The sequence below is a fragment of the Passer domesticus genome, chromosome 19 (assembly GCF_036417665.1).
Source record: "Passer domesticus isolate bPasDom1 chromosome 19, bPasDom1.hap1, whole genome shotgun sequence".
Lineage (NCBI taxonomy): Eukaryota > Metazoa > Chordata > Aves > Passeriformes > Passeridae > Passer > Passer domesticus.
In genome coordinates this window covers 11,638,676-11,644,997 of record NC_087492.1, presented here as the reverse complement: position 1 = coordinate 11,644,997, position 6,322 = coordinate 11,638,676, and positions in this window count along the sequence as shown.

Genomic DNA, 6,322 nt, shown 5'->3' with positions numbered 1-6,322 from the left:
ATCAGCTTCAGTTTGACCTTCCAGAAAACAACCCAGAGCAAAAGCCTGCCGAGCCACAGCTCAGACATCACCATGGAGACAGACCAGTGAGGCTGAAACTCTGGTCAGGCCAGCAACCAACATCTCCCTACTGCAATTCCCATTTCCCAGCCCTGGGAAAGGTCCCTGCACCCTTTCACAAAGCTGCTGCAAAGTCACAGCCGAGGCAGCAGTGTGGTAGACACCTGTTTGAGGAGAGGATTCACTCACATGTGAGATTTACCCGGAACAGTACAAAGAGAATAAATTCCAGAAGCAGAGAGTGTGTTATCCCTGCCTTCTATCACCCAGCAACCTGGAAACTGAGGCTCTTACATAAAATGTAGAAGGAAAATTTCAATGCAACATTTAAAATGACAAGATTTTCCTCTCAAAAGTATTGAAGTATTGTGATCTCAAGTGTTATTTCTGATGAAAAAGTATTATCACCATTACTGTCATTATGCAATATTTTCATTGTGGAAAAATGGTTTCTCTTCCAATCTCTATTTAAAGCATTAAAGTGTCACCTTTCTGTTTATTGCATTAAAATTCTTTGTGTGCATTTTAAGTGTGGAAGAAGCAAAAGCAAGCTAGCAGTAAGCAAAGCACTTCTAAAATAAACACAGACCTTCACAAAGTGCCCTACAGTCACAGACAGGATGTTCCCTGCAACGTTATTTCCACCTTCATGCCACCTACCAGACTTCATTTATTATTGTACCTCCTGGAAAAACCAAGTTTATACAGTTCTACACTCAAAGTCAGAACAACAGAAATAGGAAAAAAACAACACACACAGAGAAGTATGGCCAGGAGAAATCAGATCAGCAGCTCTGAATATTAAAAGGGCAGGAAATATGAAAGCAGAGAAAACACTGATCCTGCTGACACTCTTTTCCAGATTAAGCATATCTGGCACATCTGACTCCTGATGTCAACTGGAATAAGAAGATACAAAAGGAAAGCAGACATGACACACATTTGTGTTCTTGCACAAACTGAGGGAAGGTTTATCTGTGCTTGGGTGAAGACAGAGCCCCTCCTTCTTCATGATCACTGTGAGGACTTGACATTGCCCAAATCCTCTGAGAACATCAGAGCCTGCCTGGGGGGGCTCAGAAATGATTTACTTGCAGGTAGTAATTTGATCCAGGAGAGCAGGCAGCTAATCAGCCTGGAGTCACTGGAACATTAGCTCCCGTACTGAAATCACTTGTTTTTAACTGGCTTCTGACTGTCATATTCCATTGCTTCCAAACCAGCCAGCCCATGCCTCAGACACAAATGGGTAGCTACAAGGGTTCTCTTACAGACTTCTTGAATACATTTAGGACCTCTAACAAGAATTTATCTAATAATAATGGATTCATGAGACTAAAAGTAATAATAACAACAGCAATAATAATAATAATAATAATACACATCCAAAAACCTAGATTTTTCCACTCAACACACCTGGAAGACAACAAGAGTGCTGAGACAATCACCTAGCAGGCTGCCTTGCTTTCCCAAGGCAGTGTTCCCTGGCAGTGTGGTGAACCATGAGACCATCAGGATCAGTGCTGTAAACACCAGTCTGGAATGGTCTGAGATGCCAGGAACAGGCAGAGGTGACAGCAATGCCACCCCCACAGCTCTGTCAGTCAGAGCCTGGCACAGACCCTGAGCCCACTGCTCCACCAGACTGACAACCAGCACTCCACTCCAATTTCTGGTTCAGCTATTAGGTGACGACAGGCTAATGGGGAAAATTTATACCAATTCCTGTGAAAGTGCTTTTAGATTCACAAGACATAAAAGCTAAGAAATTATTAGCACTAGAAGAGATGGATGATCTTTGAATTGAGGCTTTTTGCCTCAGTCTGTGTCCTTATAAAACTTCCCATATGCTAAAAGAAAGTCTTGGCACTCCTGAGAGCAGCATCAGCTCAGACAAGGCTCAGTTTGCCTGCTCACATGTCTGTGTCTCACCCTCCTCTTTAGTTCTCCTTCCAAACTCATCACTAAAACACTCCAGCCTTATCTCGGCAAATTTACTTAAGCAATTTTGTCCCACATATTAAAATTTCAGAAAATTTCTATTTTCCCCTCTATAAAACAGAAAAGCTTATAAAGATGCTAGGCTTTGATAGCCCCAGTTGCTCAGTAAAGTAACCAAACTCATGGTTCTTACCTGCAGTCACCTTTGAGGAAGTGAGTGAAAGTTAAACAGGTCATGCTGAGCAACAGCAGAATGGTAATTAGATTTGCTCATCCTCACGTCTTCTGAGCTTATCTCCTCCTCAGCAGAAAACCCTTCCTTACTTGTATCACACCCAAAAAACCCAGCAAACAGGACATATGTGTGATTCTCTGGGAGGCTTGATGGGGAATCAGAAAGGAAATGAAATCAGGAAGCTCCTCATGGCCACTCAGGCAGGGACAGGGTGACACACGCAGGAGCAGGAGCCAGGTTTGAGCACTGAGCACCTTCTGCAGCAGAGTGGGGAACATCTGGAGAGCCAGTGAAGCCAAAAGGGTCAGCTGCCACCTCCATCACAGGCGTGGCACAGCCAGATCCAGTAGTGAGGAATTCTGAATTTTGATCAGGATTTCAATGCTGGTACATACAGAAGGTGCTCCACAGTCCTTCATCCCCCCAGTTTTAGCTGCAAAGATCCCTCTCCTTGAGGACATTTGATGTGATGTATGAACTCACTTTTAACAAGCATGGACCTGGAAAAAGGATGAGTTTCAGGTGTAGTGACTCAGAAATCTCCTGTGCACAGACACTGCCCCAAGAGCTGGGCAGCCCCTGGTCCCAGTGCTCACTCTTGACATATGGCAGCAGTAGCATCATCAAGGCCTCAAAAAGAGAAATACAAACCAGATTTATGTTTCCAACTGCCTCTGAAAGACCACAAAACACAGGAGCAAAAACTGCAGCTGTAAAGAGTGAATCCAGTGTCCCCATGTGCATCAAGTAAATGTCATATTTAACAGCATAATGCCAGGACTGATTTTTCCATGTCACTAATGATTATTCAACTAAGAAGAAATATTTATTAGGAATATTCCTAATTGGGAAGCACAGGAGAAGCAACTCTTGATGGGGTCCTGGCCAGCACTGAGGTCTGAGTTCTTCCTGCAGATCCCTTGGTGTTTAAGGTCCACCCTGGATTAACAGAAAAAAGAGAGACTTGTGCTGCAATCAAGAACAACTCGAAGTAAGCTCAGAAAAAAACCCTCAGAAATGCAAAGAGCAAGCTCCTTGCAGATGGCAGAAAGGTTATGTAAAGACACCACACTGAGGCTTCAAGGTCAAGCTGTACCTCAAATAAGGAGCACCTGTACTAGTCCAGCAGGCTGACTGTACAGCCACTACAAACCAGGATTTTTTTTTTCTTTTTCAAAAAAAGACATTTTGGAGCAGCAACTTGCAAAAGCTGTAACATCTAATAATAAACCCTTTATGGCAAATGGCTGAGGTAGTAGCCTGCTAGAGAATCTGCAGGGCCCGGGGGTGATCAAGGGAGAAAAGGATCTTTCACACAAGAGAAGCCCACAATAAAAAAAGATTGCATTTTTTCCTTTTCAGGTGAAAGGTGTCAATGCTAGAAGTCTTTTTTTCTCCTCAAGACGGTGGCCTTGGAAGACCCACATGAATTTGAAGTGCTAGTGGAAGAGTTTTAGCAAAGGTAGAAAGCACTGAGTGCCAAATCATGAGCAGAGAACAGAATTCAATCAAGAGTTTTCGATCCATTCAAAGCAAAAAGCTGAACTTGTAAATTTTGTATTTGCTCAATATCTGATTTTGACCCTATGTTTAAACCTGAGCTTTCTGGAAGGGCATAAATATAATCTCCAAATAAATGTTCACAAGGAAACTCCTTTTTAAAGTGTTTTGCTCTGTGCACTAAGAAAAGCAATGCACAAAGTGACAAAGACACAAGACTTTGTCCAGGGAACTTGCACAGGAACTCGTCCAGGGAACTTGCACTGTGGAACAGTTACATCTCCCAGCACTGTAGGCTGAAGAGGCCAGGTGTGCAAAACCCCACAAGAAGGATAACTAGGGATCTGGTAATTCTTCACGTGGGCACCTCTGAAAATCTGATATTCCTTACAAGTGGACCAGTTTACCCATTCAAAATCTACCATTTTTCTGTAACGAAACTCCAGGAGTTCACAGAGGTGCCCAGCTGGACGTGCACAAACTGGATTTATCTCTGACTCTCACTCACCCCAGTCTGGACACTTTCTCAAATGGTTTGGGTGAACCATCCCGTGTAATATTTCTCCCCCAACTAGGTACAGACTGGATTAAATGACTTGGCTTAGGATGGAGATTTAACTTGAGCTCTGAATGAATTTGGTTGGGAGTTCTCTCATCCATGTCCCTGCTCAACACCTTTGATTTCAGCAGAATAATGTGGTCTTAGAAGATTGTGTGTCAGCTCCTTTGCTCCAATTTTGTGCTTGCACTCTGCAGTTGCAGACAAATCCTGTTCCTGATTCTCTTTGTCAAGTGGTTGTAAAAGCACAAGTAACCATTAAACCAGCAGAAAGTTATAGCTACCCCTGCCAGTGGAACATAAATTAACTCCATTATCCCAGTCTGTATTATAAACAGGTACTGCAGCACTCAGGCTATTTAATAAGATGATATTTAATTATCTCACTGAGAGTTGTGAAGATAAATTCACATCTGTAATTAACACTGACTGAAGACAGAGCCTGTCCCTGTGAGCACATCCCCACAGGGATAGCAAAGGGGAACAGTTCACCACAGGGACCAGGACTGCAGTCCATGGAATGGTGTGGGTGGGAAGGGACCCCAGAGATCATCCCCTTCCACCCTGCCATGGGCAGGGACACCTTCCACTGTCCCAGGCTGCTCCAAGCCCCATCCAGCCTGGCCTTGGGCACTGCCAGGGATCCAGGGGCAGCCCCAGCTGCTCTGGGCACCCTGTGCCAGGGCCTGCCTACCCTCCCAGGGAACAATTCCTTCCCAATATCCCATCTCACCCTGCTCTCCTTCATTTTGATGCCACTCTCCCTGCCCTTTCCCTCCATGCCCCTTTTAAAGCCTCTCTCCAGCTCTCTCAGAGCCCCTTCAGGTCCTGAAGTGCCCCAAGGAGGTGACCCCAAGCCTTGTCCTCTCCAGGATCCCTATTCCCTCAGCCTGTCTCCGCAGCAGAGGGGCTCCAGCCTCTGATCACCTCTGTGGCCTCCTCTGGACTCACTCTAATTGTTCACATTCTTGATTTGAACTCAACCAGGTGCTTCTCAGTTCACATGTGCTGGATAAAAGTCAATTTACCTGCTCTTATATTTTGATATCAGTGTGACTTGCGACCCTGGATATTTGAAGTAGCAAATCTGAATTTTGAGAACTAATTTTTGCATTATATAAAACTTCCTGAGCTACTGTAACTTGTACTTAAGTTTTCAAATGATTTTCAAATGATACAGCTGAGAGCAAAACACATTCATCTTCACCTTGTCAGCTTGGAGGCTGTCAAACAGAGCAGAATGGACACACTTCTCTTACATGCACAAGGACCTGGCTCACAATTACAATTCATTTCCCAGTAAAATACATAAAAGCAAAGTTCCTTCAATAAAATACTTTCAGATCTCTAAAAGGTTGGAAGGCAGTTTAAATTCTCATGATGCAAGTGCACTTGAACTCAGTCCTTTCCATTCGACTCTGATCTATTTGCTTTTTTGCATTTCCCACAGGACTTAGCTCTCCAATTTTCCCTTGATGTCTGCCATTCCTGAAAGCCCAGAGGAAATTATAAGAATAGCCTAATACAGATGAAAAATGAAGCAATCCATAGGCACTAAAATGGAAAATTGCATACATGTATATTATATTAACTACACAGAAATACATCTTCCAGGAGACCGTACAGTAATTGTTGCAAAAATAAATCACACCCGAAAAGGGCTTATTAATGTTATAGGAAATAATGTTGCTTTTAATGTAATTTTTACTGATGGCTTGGTAATTTTCTTTTGAGTATGCTGTAATTAGTAGCCTTTGCAGCAATTTAGGTTAAAAAAAGAAAAATCAGAGGCTATGTAGGTCAACACCAACATTGTTTATGATTTTAAAATGGAAAAGAAATCCTGAGGGATTCCAAAGGCTGCTTTCCCAACAATTGTGGATTCCCAGCTATGCAAACCCTTAATTATGAGAGGAAGGCAGAATTGGAGATGCTAATTATTATTTCAGTTTAGTATTGGGAAAGAGGGCAGAATACCCAAGACATTTACTAAATGCATTTTGAGCAATTCTTAATTTGGTGGTTTT